The sequence below is a fragment of the Herpailurus yagouaroundi genome, unplaced genomic scaffold, assembly GCF_014898765.1.
Source record: "Herpailurus yagouaroundi ecotype Mexico unplaced genomic scaffold, PumYag 141, whole genome shotgun sequence".
Lineage (NCBI taxonomy): Eukaryota > Metazoa > Chordata > Mammalia > Carnivora > Felidae > Herpailurus > Herpailurus yagouaroundi.
Window position 1 is genome coordinate 3,177,626 of NW_024412396.1, and position 18,901 is coordinate 3,196,526.

General features: G+C 40.9%; 3 long non-coding RNA genes across 10 annotated transcripts in view; 1 reads left to right on the plus strand and 2 right to left on the minus strand.

Moving 5' to 3' along the window:
- Nucleotides 1-18,901, minus strand: part of LOC121031543 (uncharacterized) — a 222,481-nt gene that overhangs the window by 81,656 nt on the left and 121,924 nt on the right. The window lies entirely within an intron of this gene.
- The window catches only part of LOC121031546 (uncharacterized), a 135,188-nt gene that overhangs the window by 24,507 nt on the left and 91,780 nt on the right, over nucleotides 1-18,901 (minus strand). The gene's annotated exons all lie outside the window — the stretch shown is intronic.
- The window catches only part of LOC121031548 (uncharacterized), a 53,577-nt gene that overhangs the window by 23,156 nt on the left and 11,520 nt on the right, over nucleotides 1-18,901 (plus strand). The window lies entirely within an intron of this gene.

The window sequence follows — 18,901 nt, forward strand, 5'->3', positions numbered from 1 at the left end:
CAGCCCAATGAACAGTGGACAGGGAATGAACAGCCCATCAATTTACAAAAGAGTTACCCTGAATGGACATCGAACATGTAAAGAGGACCAACTGCATTGGTAATCAGGAAAATGCAAACCAAAATGAGATGCTATTTCACATCTAGGAGAATGATGAAAATGGAAATGTCTGAGAGTACAACCATCAAGAATGATGTGGAGGAATAGGTGCTCTCATACAGGTGTAAGTTGGTACAACGGTTTTGGAAAACAAATTGGTAATATACAGTAAAGATCAAGATGTGTGTGCTCTCTGGCCCATCTTCCCCTTCCAATATAAACTCTATGGTGTGGGGGTGCCTGGGTGGCTCAGTGGGTTTGAGCCCTGCATCCAGCCCTGCGCTGACAGCTCAGAGCCTGGAGCCTGTTTCGGATTCTGTGTCTCCCTCTCTCTCTGCCCCTCCTCCACTCGTGCTCTGTCTCTCTCTCTCTCAAAAATAAATAAACATTAAAAAAAATTTTAAACTCTATGGTGTGTGTGGAGATGTGCGCAGGATGTAAGGAGATGTGCACAGGATGCTGACAGCAGCATTTTACGGAATAGGTAAAAATTAAAGCAATGCAAATGTCCATCAACATGAAAATGGATAATTGTGTCTGTTCATACAATAAGATGCTCTGCTGTATGCAGTGAAAGTGAGTGGACTAGAGATGCGAGTGTTGCGTATGGTACAATTCCAAAAACGTAAAGTTGATGAAAACCAACAAATTGCAGCATGATAGGTACAGTATGGTAATACTGTTTTTGTTAAAGTGTAAAAACAAGCAAAACAATCCATATGATTTATGAATGTAAGTGTAATAAAAATGTAAAAACGTGGACAAGAAGTATGCACACAATTTTAGGATGGCAGCCTCTTCTGGGGAGAGTGGAGGGAGGGGAACAGTATCTTAGAGAAGCACAAAAGGGGATTTCTACTCAATTTGTAATATTTTACTTTTTTTTTTTTTAAGTAGGCTTGATGCCCACTGTGGAGCCCAACACAGGGATTAAACTCATAACCCTGAGATCCAGACCTGAGCTGAGATCGAGTCAGACACTTCACCAAATGAGCCATCCAGGCACCCCTGTAATGTTTTACTTTTTAAAAAAAATATATGAAATAGGGAAAAATGCTAATATTTGTGAAATATGGGTGTTGGTTGTATTACACTGTTCTTTTCCATTCATTTGAAATATTTTACAATAGAAAAGTCCATGGCATATGTAAGATGACAGCACTTTCAGAGATCAGATAAACATATTTTTAAGGCTCATGTAATCCCGCTGTTCAGCAACAATCTGTCAATTTGTAAGGACTTCTGGAGCACCTAAAAAGTGCATAACAGTGCTCCTGGTGTCAGGACAGCCACAGAGGATGAGCAGAATTTGCAAACAGATGTCAGGAATATGAACCTGCCACTTGTGGAAACATAGAATTCATCATGACAAATGTACATCAAGAGGAGATGGTACTGGTAGCTTGGTCTAGAATGGGCTGAAATTGACAAAAACCTACTGAAAGATTTCTCTGTGGCCACAGCTCTCCAGTGCTCCAGTCTGTGACTCTCCTTTCCCCTCAGGCTCTCTCTAGGCCATTCACGGGCATTTGGATACTTGCCTCTCCTTTTTCTGTGTGACATATAAATATTTATTTAACAAATAGATAGTTTTGGCTTCCTGTCAGCCTTGTGCGTGTGCACACACACAGCCCATGTACTGTGCATTCCCCTTCCTGGGTCCTCTCCCTATTACTGCAACTATTACCCCATGCCCCCTGTCTTCACTCTCCTGGGAATGTGAACCCCTGTCTTCCTCCAGGACTTTTTGCTACTAGGAATCTAGTTGGAGATGCAGGACCTTGCCTTAGGAGGGGTTATTCAGGGATATTACAGGTGAAACTAAGGATATCACATTTTGATTAGCGTTTTCATGACTCAAAAAAGGGCTAGGGAATGTGGTGGGCAGGGAACAGGGTGAGCTTAAGGGGAGTGTCCCAAAAGGTGAGAGGAAATGGGATGAAGCTCTTTTTTTTTTTTTAATGAAATTTATTGTCAAATTGGTTTCCATACAACACCCAGTGCTCATCCCAACAGGTGCCCTCCTCAATACCCATCACTCACCTACCCCTCCCTCCCACCTCCCATAAACCCTCAGTTTGTTCTCAGTTTTTAGGAGTCTCTTATGTTTTGGCTCCCTCCCTCTCTAACCATTTTTTTTTCTTCTCCTCCCCCACGGCCTTCTGTTAAACTTCTCAGGATCCACATAGAAGTGAAAACATATGGAATCTGTCCTTCTCTGTATGACTTATTTCACTTAGCATAACACTCTCCAGTTCCATCCACGTTGCTACTAAAGGCCATATTTCATTCTTTCTCATTGCCACGTAGTATTCCATTGTGTATATAAACCACAATTTCTTTATCCATTCATCAGTTGATGGACATTTAGGCTCTTTCCATAATTTAGCTATTGTTGAGAGTGCTGCTATAAACATTGGGGTACAAGTGGCCCTATTCATCAGTACTCCTGTATCCCTTGGGTAAATTCCTAGCAGTGCTACTGCTGGGTCATAGGGTAGGTCTATTTTTAATTTTTTGAGGAACCTCCACACTGTTTTCCAGAGCAACTGCACCAGTTTGCATTCCCACCAACAGTGCAAGAGGGTTCCCATTTCTCCACATCCTCTCTAGCATCTATAGTCTCCTGTTTTGTTCATTTTAGCCACTCTGACTGGCGTGAGGTGATATCTGAGTGTGGTTTTGATTTGTATTTCCCTGATGAGGAGCAATGTTGAGCATCTTTTCATGTGCCTGTTGGCCATCTGGATGTCTTCTTTAGAGAAGTGTCTATTCATGTTTTCTGCTCATTTCTTCACTGGATTATTTGTTTTTCGGGTGTGGAGTTTGGTGAGCTCTTTATAGGTTTTGGATACTAGCCCTTTGTCTGATATGTCATTTGCAAATATCTTTTCCCATTATACTGGTTGCCTTTTAGTTTTGTTGATTGTTTCCTTTGCTGTGCAGAAGCTTTTTATCTTCATGAGGTCCCAATAGTTCATTTTTGCTTTTAATTCCCTTGCCTTTGGGGATGTGTCAAGTAAGAAATTGCTGTGGCTGAGGTCAGAGAGGTTTTTCCCTGCTTTCTCCTCCAGGGTTTTGATGGTTTCCTGTCTCACATTTAGGTCCTTTATCCATTTTGAGTTTGTTTTTGTGAATGGTGTGAGAAAGTGGTCTAGTTTCATCCTTCTGCATGTTGCTGTTCAGTTCTCCCAGCACCATTCGTTAAAGAGACTGTCTTTTTTCCATTGATGTTCTTTCCTGCTTTGTCAAAGATTAGTTGGCCATACTTTTGTGGGTCTAGTTCTGGGGTTTCTATTCTATTCCATTGGTCTATGTGTCTGTTTTTGTGCCAATACGATGCTGTCTTGATGTTTACAGCTTTGTAGGAGAGGTTAAAGTCTGGGATTGTGATCCTTCCTTCTTTGGTCTTCTTCTTCAAAATTACTTTGGCTATTCGGGGCCTTTTGTGGTTCCATACAAATTTTAGGATTGCTTGTTCTAGCTTCGAGAAGAATGCTGGTGCAATTTTGATTGGGATTGCATTGAATGTGTAGATACCATGCATACTTTCAGACCATAATGCGATGAAGCTTGAAATCAACCACAAGAAAAAGTCTGGAAAACCTCCAAAAGCATGGAGGTTAACACCCTACTACAGAATGAATGGGTCAACCAGGCAATTAGAGAAGAAATTAAGAAATATATGGAAACAAATGAAAATGAAAATACAACAATCCAAACACTTTGGGATGCAGCAAAGGCAGTCCTGAAAGGAAAATACATTGCAATCCAGGCCTATCACCAGAAACAAGAAAAACCCCAAATACAAAATCTAACAGCACACCTAAAGGAAATAGAAGCAGAACAGCAAAGACACCCCAAACCCAGCAGAAGTAGATAAATAATAAAGATCAGAGCAGAAGTAAACCATATAGAATCTAAAAAAACTATAGAACAGATCAATGAAACCAAGAGTTGTTTTTTTGAAAAAATAAACAAAATTGATAAACTTCTAGCCAGGCTTCTCAAAAAGAAAAGGGAGATGACCCAAATAGATAAAATCATGAATGAAAATTGAATTATTACAACCAATCCCTCAGAAATACAAGCAATTATCAGGGAATACTATGAAAAATTTTATGCCAACAAACTGGACAACCTGGAAGAAATGGACAAATTCCTAAACACCCACACACTTCCAAAACTCAAACAGGAAGAAATAGAAAGCTTTAACAGACCCATAACCAGCAAAGAAATGGAATCAGTTATCAAAAATCTCCCAACAAATAAGAGTCCAGGACCAGATGGCTTCCCAGGGGAATTCTACCAGACATTTAAAGCAGAGATAATACCTATCCTTCTCAAGCTATTCCAAAAAATAGAAAGGAAAGGAAAACTTCCAGACTCATTCTATGAAGCCAGCATTACTTTGATTCCTAAACCAGACAGAGACCCAGTAAAAAAAGAGAACTACAGGCCAATATCCCTGATGAATATGGATGAAAAAATTCTTGATAAGATACTAGCAAATCAAATTCAAAAGCATATAAAAAGAATTATTCACCATGATCAAGTGGGATTCATTCCTGGGCTGCAGGGCTGGTTCAACATTTGCAAATCAATCAATGTTATACATCACATTAATAAAAGAAAAGATAAGAACCATATGATCCTGTCAATCGATGCAGAAAAAGCATTTGACAAAATTCAGCATCCTTTCTTAATAAAAGCCCTCGAGAAAGTCGGGATAGAAGGAACATACTTAAACATCATAAAAGCCATTTATGAAAAGCCCACAGCTAATATCATCCTCAATGGGGAAAAACTGAGAACTTTCTCCGGGAGATCAGGAACACGACAGGGATGTCCATTCTCACCGCTGTTGTTTAACATAGTGTTGGAGGTTCTAGCATCAGCAATCAGACAACAAAAAAATCAGACAACAAAAAGACAACAAAAAAATCAAAGGCATCAACATTGGCAAAGATGGAAGTTAAGCTTTCACTTTTTGCAGATGACATGATATTATACATGGAAAACCCGACAGACTCCACCAAAAGTCTGCTAGAACTGATACATGAATTCAGCAAAGTCGCAGGATACAAAATCAATGTACAGAAATCAGTTGCATTCTTATACACTAATAATGAAGCAACAGAAAGACAAATAAAGAAACTGATCCCATTCGCAGTTGCACCAAGCATCATAAAATACCTAGGAATAAACCTGACCAAAGATGTAAAAGATCTGTATGCTGAAAACTATAGAAAGCTTATGAAGGAAATTGAAGAAGATATAAAGAAATGGAAAAACATTCCGTGCTCATGGATTGGAAGAATAAATATTGTTAAAATGTCAATACTACCAAAGCTATCTACACATTGAATGCAATCCCAATCAAAATTGCACCGGGATGAAGCTCTTAAATAGCAGAATACTCAGGGTGATCAGCAGTTTCATGACTGCTATAGCCCCAGGCTTCCGTTCAAGGATCAGAGAAAGGCACCTGAGTTCATCGGCCCCAGGAGCCTCTATTTCATCCACCAATATCCCTGAAGACAAAGGGCTATAGAGACTGGAGAGGCCAGAACCTCATCTCAGCACAACCCCTGCTTTGAAACGCTTAAGATTGGCTGGGTTGGTGGGTGGGCTGGTGGGCATTGGTCACCACCAGGAGGGCCAGACTCAAGTCCTTATCAGAGGAAGAGCTAACCTCCTTATTTCTAGTGTACCCAGAGATATCAGCTCAAAACCCTACTCCCTGTTGTGGCAGCAAGTATCAGCCATGCCAGAGACACCACAGGGCCAATTGTCCCCATCTTCAGCATGCCAGGAGGGCTCCTGCATGGGAGGAAGGAGAAGGTTCCATCTGAGCCCTTCTGTGAATCCTGCTGCCTTGGAATTATGTCTAGGCGTTTCCACGGTGTAACGGGAGCATATTATTTCAGAAAGTTTAGGAACAGTCCAATTTTCATGAAAGTTACCTAGAATCTCTAAATGTACAGCTAATCTAAAGTTGTAAAATTTTAGTAACAGATTTTTACTATTCATAGCTTTAATAATAATTGCCGGGGCGCCTGGGTGGCGCAGTTGGTTAAGCGTCCGACTTCAGCCAGGTCACGATCTCGCGGTCCGTGAGTTCGAGCCCCGCGTCGGGCTCTGGGCTGACGGCTCGGAGCCTGGAGCCTGTTTCCGATTCTGTGTCTCCCTCTCTCTCTGCCCCTCGCCCGTTCATGCTCTGTCTCTCTCTGTCCCAAAAATAAATAAACGTTGAAAAAAAAAATTAAAAAAAAAAAAAAAGAAAAATAATCATTGCCAAATTCTATATTCAAAATCCTCTAAGGTATGTATAGTTGGTTAAAAAAAAGTTTTTTTAATTAGCTTCTTATTTTGGAATAATTTTAGATTTACGGAAAAGTTGCAAAGCTAGTACACAGAGTTCCTGTACACTCTTCATTTGGTTCCTCTAATGTTAACATTTTATGTAAAACAGTGGCACATTCATAAAAATTAAGAAATTCACACTGGTACAGTATCACACTAAACTGCCTGCTTTATAGGTAGCTCTCCAATTTTTCCACTAATGTCTTTTAATTATGCCAGGATCGGATCCAGGATGCCACATTGTATTTAATCCTCATGTCTCCTTAGTCCTCTCCTTTCCCAGACATTTCCTCAGTCTTATTTTTCATGACCTTAACAGTTTTGAAGAGTATTGTTCAAGACATTGTAGAATGTACCTCAGTTTGGGTTTGTGTGATGTTTTCCTCATCATTAGGCAGAGATGATGGGCTTGGGGGAAGAATACCCCGAAGGTGAAGTGCCCTTCATATCTCATCATATCAGGGAGTACATGACAGCGCATGACTTACATGATGATGTTAACCTTGATCACTTGGTTAGGGCAGTGTCTGCTGTGTTTCTGCACCGTGAAGTTAATATTGTTCCTTTTCTACATTTGATTCTTTGGAAGCAAGACTCCAAGTCCAGCCTATCATCAAGCTAGGGGAGGAGGGATTCCTCTCCAGCTCATGCAAAGGAAATATTATTTAGAATTCCCCTAGATAAGGGTGCCTGGGTGGCTCAGTCGGATGAGCATCTGACTTTGACTCAGGTCATGATCTCATGGTTAGAGAGTTTGAGCCCCACGTCGGGCTCCGTGCTGACAGCTCGGAGCCTGGATCCTGCTTCGGATTCTGTGTCTCCCTCTCTCTCTGCCCCTCCTCCACTCATAGTCTGTCTCTCTCTCAAAAATAAATCAACATTAAAAAAAATGTTTAAAAAATAATTCCTCTAGATAGAAGTCTTTTTCTTCTTCATCATTTAGTTATTTACTTAGTCATTTTTTGGTATCAATATCGACACATATATATATTTATTTTATATGTTAGATTAAAATTCAATACATTATTTAAAAAATTTTTTTTAATGTTTATTTATTTTTGAGACAGAGAGACAGAGTGTGAGCAGGGGAGGGGCAGAGAGAGAGGGAGACAGAATCCAAAGCAGGCTCCAGGCTCTGAGCTGTCAGTGCAGAGCCTGATGCGGGACTTGAACTCACAAACCGCAAGATCATGACCTGAGCCGAAGTTGGACACTCAACTGATGGAGCCACCCAGGCGCCCCAATACTACATGATTTATTTTGTTGCTCATCTGTTTCAGCTTTGGTCACTGGGGGCTCTTTCAGTTTGACTCCTTTGCCCTTTGACATCCCTCCAACCTTTTTTTCTTACTTTCCCTTTTTTTTCCCCTCTCTTTTTATTTTATTATTATTATTTTTTGCAATTGTTTACTTTCTGACAGAACACAATGCTGCAGGCTCACCTTGTATTTTTCTTGCTCCAGCCCTAGCATCAGCCATTTCTCTAAGAAGGAACTGGGTATTTTATTTTATTATTATTTTTAGTGTTCATATGTATTTTTGAGACAGAGACAGAGATAGAGCACAAGTGAGGGAGGGGCAGAAAGAGAGGGAGACACAGAACCCGAAGCAGGCTCCAGGCTCTGAGCTGTCAGCACAGAGACTGACGTAAAGCTCGAACCCTGAACCGTGAGATCATGGCCTGAGCCAAAGTTGGACACTCAACCAATTGAGCCACCCAGGCGCCCTAGAACTGGGCATTTAAAAATAGTCGATTTCTAAATATAAAAGCAATGTATACTTTTTATAAAAAATTCTGGGAAGTAGATAAGAGTAAAAATTCAAGGGGAAAAAAAAAATCACAGTCCTACTACCAAAGGAAAACCATCTTTAGAATTTGGTGTATTTCTTTTCCATTCACTTGTTGATTTTCTTTGTTTTCAATTTCATAATTTCTGCTTTTGTTTATTTATTTTTGCTTTTATTTATTTTTTATTCTTGCCACTTTGGGTTTATTGGTGTTTTTCTTTTACTGTCTTCTTGAGTTGAAAGCTCATGCCATTATTTTCAGCTATCTCCTGTCTGAAAAATTGTACTTTGTCCTCCGACTAATGCTTTGACCATATTCCATAGGGTTTTGTTCTTCTGCAAAGTGCTGATGTTATTGTTCATTTCTAAATAGTGATTTCTGCTTTGATTTCCCCATTTTTTTTAAGGAACACATTTTATTGAAGTTTATGGATTATTTTATGGAAGACAAAGATAGGAGGCCTTTCAAGGGATGGAGCCAGATCCTGGAAAATCCTTTTTTTTTTTTTAATGAATTCTTCTTTACTAGTGTTTTCCTTTTCCTTTTATTTTACTTTTAATTTTATTTTTTATTTTTTAAAATTTACATCCAAATTAGTTAGCATATAGTGCAATAATGATTTCAGGAGTAGATTCTTTAATGCCCCTTACCCATTTAGCCCATTCCCCCTCCCACAACCCCTCCAGTAACCCTCAGTTTGTTCTCCATATTTATGAGTCTCTTCTGTTTTGTCCCCCTCCCTGTTTTTATATTATTTTTGTTTCTCTTCTCTTATGTTCATCTGTTTTGTGTCTGAAAGTCTTCACATGAGTGAAGTCATATGACTTTTGTCTTTCTCTGACTAATTTCACTTAGCATTATACTCTCCAGTTCCATCCACGTAGTTGCAAATGGCAAGATTTTATTCTTTTTGATTGCCGAATAATACTCCATTGTATATATACATACCACATCTTCTTTACCCATTCATCCATCGATGGACATTTGGACTCTTTCCATACTTTGGCTATTGTCGATAGTGCTGCTATAAACATGGGGGAGCATGTCTCCCTTCGAAACAGCACACCTGTATCCCATGGATAAATGTCTAGTAGTGCAATTGCTGGGTCGTAGGGTAGTTCTATTTTTAGTTTTTTGAGGAACCTCCATGCTGTTTTCCAGAGTGGCTGCACCAGCTTGCATTCCCAGATTTCCTCTTCTGAAAGTCATTTTAAAAGGGGACTTAAAATTGTTATCTATATAGTATTTGGCGGGGTGGTTAATTTCTGTATTTATTGCATGTAGTGAATGTGGATGACCCACATGATTTCTGCTCTTAAGAATTTATTAAGATTTCTCTGTCAATTATTATTTAAATTCCTCTATATTTTCTTACTTATATCTTGTCTGTTGAAGTGTGATTTCAGAAATATACATGTTACAGTTACTAACCTTCTGAATTTGCCAATTTTAAACTTACATGTTAAGGACATAAAGGTTAATGACTATTATAATTTTTATTTCTTATATATTTTATTAATATCAATTATTAATCAGTTTCCATCTTAATGCTTTTTGCCTTGAATTATATTTTGTCTAATTATACTATTGTCATACTTGTTTGCCTTTTGATATTTGCCTACTATTCCTTTCTTGTCAATCTTCCTATGCCATGTTCCAGCTGTGTCTCTTGTGAAGTATATTTAGCTGGGTTTCAAAAAGATTTCATATGGGAAATCTCATGGTTTGTGAGTTTGAGCCCTATGTCAGGCTCTCTGATGTCAGTACAGAGCCCACTTCAGATCCTCTGTCTCCCTTTGTCTCTGCTCCCCCCCTCAAGAATAAATAAACATTTAAAAATAAAAAAAATTTAAAAAAATATCTCATTTGAGAAATGTAACTTTTAAATAGAGGAATTTAACCCATGCTCATTTATTGTAAATATTCACATACATTCAGAATTATTCCGTTTTTTGTTTGTTTTTTTGAGAGAGAGAGAGAGAGAGAGAGAGAGAGAGAGAGCACATGCAAGCACGAGCAGGGAAAGGGGCAGAGGGAAAGAGTGAGAATCCCAAGCTGGTTCCATGCTCAGCACTGAGCCTAATATAGGGCTTGAACCAACGACCCTGGGATCATGACCTGAGCTGAAATCAAGAGTCAGACACTCAACCCACTGAGCCACCCAGTAGGCCATCCAGGTGCCCCTGGACTTATTCTTAAAATCCTTTTCTTATTTTTTTTTTTTTTTTTTTTTTATTTTGAGAGAAAGAGAGAGAGCATGAGTCGGGGAGGAGCAGAGAGAGAGGGAGAGAGGGAGAATCCCAAGCAGGCTCCAGCGAGGTCAGTGACTGACAGGGAGCTCCAAACCATGAAACCATGAGATCATGACCTGAGCTGAAATCAAGAATTATAAGCCTAACTGACTGAGCCGCCCAGGTGCCCCTATCTTATTTTGTGCTTTGCATTATGCTTTTTATTTCTTCTTTCATTCCTTTTATTGTGTTAACCAAATTGCTTCTGGCCTTCTTATGATTACCTTCTTAGCATGGATACTTTTTCTGAAGAGGTGCTTGGCAAAATGGCAGTGATTTGGAGAAGAGATAATGGCCTGGCTTCTCCAAATCCAAGTACCTGTGTTGTGACAGTTGCCCAGGCTCCTCCTCCTCTGTCTGCTGCCTCTGAGCTTGGAGCTCCTACAGCTGCTCCTGGTGTTTACTATTGTCCTCCCTGAAGGCAGGTTGGACTGTGGTTTCACTTGCAAGGTGACCCTATCTATCTTTCAAGAATTCCTCATAATTTTTATAAAGTTTTTTTAAACTGTATTGCTTTGGATTTGTTTTCTTTCTTTCTTAAAAATAACTTTTCATCTAGTGATTTGTGGTGAAGGGGAAGGCGAAGTACATATTTAATCTGTCACTTTTATTCCATCACAGCTTATTTACTTTCAAGCCTTTTTCTACGTAGACATTTATGTTAATATAATTTCAGTCATTCTGTATATAAAAGTTTGTGTCGTGATTTTTCAGCTAGCGTTTTAACCGAAGCATTTCCATATTATTATAAACTACTTATAAACACCATTTTTAATGGCTGCATATATCCCATCAAGTGACATACCATATTCAGCATTTAAATTTTATCTATTTTTCACCTGTTACAAATACGACAATAAATGTTCCTGTTCATAAATCTATTTTTTACATAGAAAATGTTTTGGGTGGATGTCAAGATTTTTGCAGATTCCCAGCAAATCCCAGTTAGGTCATTACAGATCTACTAACAAACAACATGTAAAGACATATCATACATTACACATGTTTGTGCATTTATGTACATTACATGTACATAGCATGCATAAAACCTATACACATATTTCTCAGAACATACAAATCTCTGTATGTTATCATGGTTCTTTTGGATTCTATGTCTTTGAAAACTAACGTAGTAAATCAACTCTATACTAGGCAGAATCCAAGAGTGAGAATGAGAAATATTATATCGAATGAATGAACCAGCAACCACTGGTTATGTCATTCTCTTTGGGAGGGGGAGATGCAGCAATAGTGACCACATTTTCTGGACCAAAAGTGGGGACACATATTTTTATGATCAGTGTCAGAAGATTAGGGATGGAATTTGAAACACAGATATGTTTGCTTTCTACCACCTCTTGCCATATACCTTTGACATTCTGATCCTATTCTATACTATGGAAGCTCAGTCCATTTTACTTGCATCACCAGAGATATCTTTGCTTTCTTCAAATTTGTGAATCTGAGGCTCACAGTTTCCTTTCTTTCTTTTTTTAAAAAAGTTTATTTATTCATGTTGAGAGAGAGAGGGAGAGGGGCAGCGAGAGTCCAAAGCAGGCTCCACACTCTCAGTGCAGAGCCTGAGTTAGGTCTTGAATCCACAAACCATGAGATCATGACCTGAGCTGAAATCAAGAGTCAGACACTTAACTGACTGAGCCACCCAGGAGACCTTCCTTTCTATTCTCTATCTCCTGGATTTTTTTTTGTTTGTCAGAAACCTGTAGTGTACCTTTTTCATTAAGAGAAAGGTTGAGGGAGATTAACAGGTAATAACGCAAGGTTATTATAATATTAAGGAATATTACTGAGATTTGTTCTTATATTAGTCTCCTAGGGCCGCCATAATGAAAATGCCACAGACGGGGCTTAAACAACAGAAATTTATTTCTCATAGTTATGGAGGCTGGAAATCCAAGATCAAGGTGTTGGCAGATTTGGTTTCTCCTGAGGCCCCTCTCTTTGGCTTGCAGATGGCTGCTTCTCACTGTGTCCTCACATGGCCTTTTCTTTGTGTGTGCACACATCCCTGGTGTCTCTTTTGTGTGTCCAAATGTCCTCTTCTTACAAGGACAGCAGTCAGATTGGATTAAAGCCTATCCCAGTGGCCCCATTTTAACTTAATCACCTCTTTAAAGACCCCATCTCCAAACACAGTCATACTCTGAGGTAATGGAGGTTAGGGCCTCGGCATATGAATTTGGGGGTGGGGGTGGGGGGGACACAATTCAGTCCATAACACTTCTTGAAATCAAGATTGTACTTGTTTCAAAACCCAGAGATTTAAGGAGAAAGCGCATGGTTGTTTCAAGCTTTTATGTTGAATACAAATGTGACCTTGTCTGTTCTCAGAGTCCTATGATTTTATTCCCTAAGAAGGGTTAGGTTAGCTATCTGCATTAATGCTCCACTTGTGTAGGAGTTTCATGCTGGTAGAAAGTCTGTGACAAACCACTCAGAAAGTGGAATAAGAATTAAGACTAAAGAAGGAGCACCAGAGAAACAAGTATTAGCTATTTCAGCCATATGCCTCCTTGAGTGTGATCATTTATATAAAATCATTTATCAATTTTTAAAACCTCCATGAGCTTTTTTTTTTGTCCACCAGAGAAAGCCCCAAATCCCATGGCCTTACCTCAGCATCCCACCTTACCTAGGCCCTCTGTTGTATCTCTGCTGGCTGCCTCTCCATCCCACCTCAGGTCCACTCTAACTAGACTCTTCTTGGAGCATTCTCAGCCCTGGCTACCATGATTAGGTGGCTCATAGCTTCAAGCTCCACCCCATTTCTTTTCACACGTGCTTTCTTACCCCTTCTGGCTCTGGGTGCTCACTCTGAGTCTCACTTCATCTCCTGGAGACCAGGTGCTTGTTTGTATGGTGCTATGTTTCAACAGCCCAGCCTGTGCCTCATTTCCCAGCTCTGTCAAATTGTAAAGACTCACAATTAATGGGGTTCTTCCCCTGTTAAGAGGCAGGGGCTAAATATTGCAGGGTTGATGTCTGCTTTAATAAACTAGTTGCTTTAAAATGATTCTAGAAATATAAAAATAGCCCCGATGGATGAATTTGTATTTTATTCTTCTATAGATCTTAGTTCAGTTGTTTCCTATAAGTCAAAGCCAAGTGCATTTCTTTAGAAGCTTTTAGTTTGAAATAGTTTTAGATTCAGGAGAAGTTGCAAAAATAGTACAGAGAGGTCCTGTGTACCCTTCATCCAAAATTTCCGATTTTCTATCCATCTTCTACATGATAGTACAGTATTTAAAAAATATTTTTTTTTAATGTTGGGGTGCCTGGGTGTCTCAGCTGGTTAAGCGTACGACTTTGGCCCAGGTCATGATCTCACTGTTCATTTGTGAGTTCAATCCTAGTGTCGGGCTCTGTCCTGACAGCTCGCAGCTCAGAGCCTGGAGCCTGCTTCAGATTCTGTCTCCATCTCTCTGCCCCTCTCCTGCTCGCACTCTCTCTCTCTCGCAAATATAAATAAAACATTTAAAAAAAGTTCTGGGGAAATCAAGGAATAATTGTCTTAGGTTGGCCCTGCCAAAAATTTTTAATGTTTTATTTATCTTTGAGGGGGGGAGGGGCAGAGAGAGAGGGAGACACAGAATCCAAAGCACTCTCCAGGCTCCGAGCTGTCACCACAGAGCCCAACACGGAACTCGAACTCATGAAGGGTGAGATCACGACCTGAGCCAAAGTCAGATGCTTGACCGAATGAGCCACCCAGGTGCCTAAATGATAGTACAGTATTAAAACCAGGAAATGGACACTGATACAATCCACAGATCTTATTCAGATTTCACCAGCTTCATGTGCAATCATTTGCATGTGTAACGCTGGCCTATTATCACACGCAGATTTGTGAACCCACCAGTACAACTGAGATACAGAATTGTTCCAGCAGCACAAAGATCCCTCACGCTACCTCTTCATAGCCATACCCATCTGCCTCATCCTTAACCCCATCCTTAACCTCTGGCAATCACAAATCTCTTCTCCATATGTATAATTTTGTCCTTCGAGAATGCTATATTAATGGGATCATTAATGGAACTGCCTTTTTCACTCAGCATAATTTCCTTGAGTTATATCCAAATTGTTGCTCCTATCAGTAATGTGTTCCTTTTTATTGCTCTGGAGTGTTTTCTCACACCAACCAATTCTGCTGGGTGTCCAATATTCTAATTCAATTGTGACATTAACTAGTTAGTGTCAGATGCCACAGGTTTAAGGGTTTGGTCCCACACAACTGCCTCTAGTTTAGAAACCAACTGCAAGTCCCAAGTCACTCATGCTTCTGACCAACCAGCTATAAATCAGGAATCTCCATAACATCCTTCTCAGGTCTGATGATTTGCTGATATGACCCTGCAAAGCTCAGGAGAACACTTTACTTACTTGTGTTTATTGGTTTATTATAAAGGATACAACTTAGGAACAGTCATATGGAATTTATCTACAGGGCAAGGTACAGGTGAGTGAGTGAGTGTTTAGTTTTAATATCTTTTTCAGGAAGCTCTCTGAATCTCATTATTCAAGAGTTTTTATAGAGCTCCTCCTCCAGCTCCTCTCTCTCTCTTCCTGAGGTGGGTGGGTGGAGGTGCCGTTTCCAACTTTCTCATTGTAGATCTTTCTGGTGACCAGCCCCACCCTAAGGCTATCTAGGACCTCCATCTTAAGTCACCTGACTAGCATGAACTCAGGTTGTGATTGGAAAGGGACTCCTATGAATAAAGATATCCCTATCACTCAAAAAAAAAAAAAAAAAATCCCAAGGGTTTTAGGAACTCTGTCCCAGAACCAAGGATAGAGACCAAATATATTTTCTTTTTTACCATTGGGTAGATGTACCACACTTGGCTCAACCATTCATTGAAGGACTTTTGAGTCATCTCCAGTTTTGGTTAATACAAATGAAGCTTCTATAAATGTTCATGTGCATGATGTTGTGTGGACATATGTTTTCATTTCTCCGGGATAAATGCCGAGGAGTACAATTGTTGGTCATATGGTAAGTATATGTTCATTTTTAAAGTTTGAGGGTAGCCAAGACAAATATATAAGTTCTGTGGGCTCAGAACAAGTGGCCCCTCCTGTAGAATTTAGATATTAAAATTGCAAACTATATTCAGTAGACTTGGTTTTGAACCTGAGGTTTCTCTTTCTGGTGAGAGATTGAACAATTTATCTCTTTGTTTCTGTTCACAGTTCTGCAACATGTGGAAGATAACTGTCCTTCACTCAAAATGCTATCATGAGTATTAAATTTAAAAAATCATATAAAGTGCATAGCACTATGCTTATGGTGTAACGATCCATAGATGTGACCTATGTAACAGACGCTATTGGTGCCCTGCTTACGTCCCCTCAGCACTCACCTTGCTGTACATGGAAGCCCAAAGTCCAACAGCAAGCAGCTGTGACTTTTCCTGAAGGTTTCTGAGCACAGGAGGGGCAGGTTGAAAGTGCTATGGGATTAATGCTGCTCAGGAACAGTCCTCAACAAATGACTGACAGGAGTTGGATATAAACTCTCATGAGATTAACCAAATGTCCTGGTTTGACTAGGACTGAGCAGTTCCATGGAATATGGGTCTTTCCATGCTAAAACTTGCAGTGCTGGGAAACTGGAATGGTTGGTCAGCCTAAGTCCCCATTGCCCATGCCTTTTGGGTGGGATAACTCTGAAACTCAAAACTATCGCTCGGAGTTCCTCAGCCCAATTGACTTTCAGATCCCCATCGAGGTAACTAATTTGATAAGGCACCTCTTATGGACAATCTTCCCTTCTGTCTCTCTCCCTCCATTCCTCTAACATTGCTTCCCCAGGCCATCTGCAGAGCCAACCTAAGACAATTATTCCTTGATCTCCCCAGAAGGGGGTGAAGGATATGGACTGAGCGAAAGTTGTGGGAGAAACGATGTGTTGCTGATGCACTTGCAATGATGTAGGTGTCATGGGATCTTTGGCAGGTGGACCAGAACTGTAATGGAGGAGGGGTGAGGGTAGAGACTCCACAGAAGTTTTGGAACCAGAAGAGAGTGGTTTTATCTACAGTTCAATGAGAGTCATTTGTGATGGGGGGGGGGGGGGGAGGAACCAACTTGCCTGTCAAATGCTGACAAGTTTGGTAAACCTGGTGCAGGGGCTAAAGCTGTTGCTTCAGTCGGGAGTTGAGAAAAGAGGAGGTTGGGGCAGATTGGAGAGATGACAAGAGCTTGGGCCATGTGGTTGCAGCAGGCTGGGGAAAGTTGAGAAAAAGTTCAAAGCTGTTTTTTGTGGAAGAATGGATGTGTGGAGGGAAGTACAGAGGTGACTCTAAGAAAAATACAGTGATATTCCTTGTTTGGGGGTGTGGAGGAGTTAGGCAAGTATCACTCAGGCATCTACCATGATCCCAGCACCATGGCTAGCCACATGTGCTGTGGCGGTGTGATGCACTGTGACGAGGAAGCCCATTAGGGGATAAGTAGTGGAAAGGCATGAGATGCTCTACCACCCTGGGAAGTTTGAAGGATAGGTAGACACCTATCAGAGACGTCAGTGGAGCCCTCCTAATGTATTGCACAATGTGATTGTCTTCCCAGGTTTGTCCTTAGTGTGGGTACAGATGGAGAAAGGCCAATGATCACCATGTTCAGAGAGCTGTGTCGTGGGCCTTCAGGGGTCTTCATCGCTTCTCCGTCCCTCTCCCAGCAAGAACAAGCAGCAATATGGCAGACAGGAGCTGTGCTCCAGCTGAGAAAGTGGCTGTGATCACTGGGTCCACAAAGGGGTGAGCAAATAGGAATCCCTCACTGGTGTACCACCACAAGATGTTAGCATCCCCATCCCAGAGCAAGCTCCAAAGTCAATGGCCTTCTCACACATCCCTGCCTGACACCCCCACAGCACTAGCATTTACAATGAACTCTTCCCTTATCACCAGCTCTCACCTCTGAGACCTTACCCCCTCCTCCTTTCCTTCTCACCCTTCCCAGGGAAATCAGAAATTGAGCAGGATACTTTCTATCTGCCCCTGCTTTGTTTATTTTTTCTCTTTCAGGTTTCAGATCAAACAGAACCTTCTCTGAGATACTTTCCCTTGATCACCCTATGTAATGTTGCTCTCACTATCTATGTCCCTTTCTATGACATCATCTGCTTTCTTTTCTTCACAGCATTTTTAACTCTTTGACTTTACTTGAATGTTTGCTTGTTTGTTATATACTTTATTCATTCAAATGTAGGTTCTGTAAGACCAGGCATCTTGTCGGTCGTGTTCATAGCAATGAACACTTTGCATAAAAAGGTGCTCAATAAATATTTGTTGAATGAATTCACTGCCATCTTCCATTCTGGCTCAGGGTTTCTCCTTCTCGTGTTTCAGACTGAGGCTCATCCATCTACTCAAGGTCATCTACTAAAGGTCATCACAGGGGCGCCTGGGTGGCGCAGTCGGTTAAGCGTCCGACTTCAGTCAGGTCACGATCTCGCGGTCCGGGAGTTCGAGCCCCGCGTCAGGCTCTGGGCTGATGGCTCAGAGCCTGGAGCCTGTTTCCGATTCTGTGTCTCCCTCTCTCTCTGCCCCTCCCCCGTTCATGCTCTGTCTCTCTCTGTCCCCAAAATAAATAAACGTTGAAAAAAAAAAAATCTAAAGGTCATCACAAATAGATGAAACACTCATTTCTGGATTGGCCAAGATTTTTCTTTCTCTGATGTCCCACCTTCCAATATAATTTTGACTTCTAATATCATCTGGCAATCTTTCTACATGGTCTTACTCAGGACCATCTCCATTTCCCTTCAACGTGTATTGAAACAACAGATATTTTTTTCCCCTCACAGTTTTGGAAGTTAAAAGTCTGAGATCAAGGTGTCAGCGGGATTGATTTCTTCGGAGGCCCCTCTCCTTGCCTTGCAAATGGCTGCCTCTTCCCTCTGTCTTCACATAGTCTTTCCTCAGTGCACCTCTGTGTCCTAATCTCTCCTGATAAGGACACTGGTCGTCTTGGGTTATGGTCCCCGCCCCCCAAGACCTCCTTTTACCTTATTTCCCCTTTAAAGACCCTATCTCTGAATATGCTCACACCTAGAGGTGCTAGGGGTTAGGACCTCACCATAGGAATTGGAGGTGGGGACACAGTTTAACCTACAACCTCAATCTCCTCAAGTCCACTGCTGTACCACCCCAACCCCATATGCATAGAGGAGGCAGAAACAATGACTTGGGAACTCCAACTTCTTGTCCCTCCTGCTGCCTTATGAATTTGTCTGTGAAAAGCTCTCTCCCTTCCCCCCTCCCCTCAGTGAAGGGCGCCCTCCCCCATTCTGCCCTAACCCAAGGTGGCTCCCGTCTCTGCTCTAGCT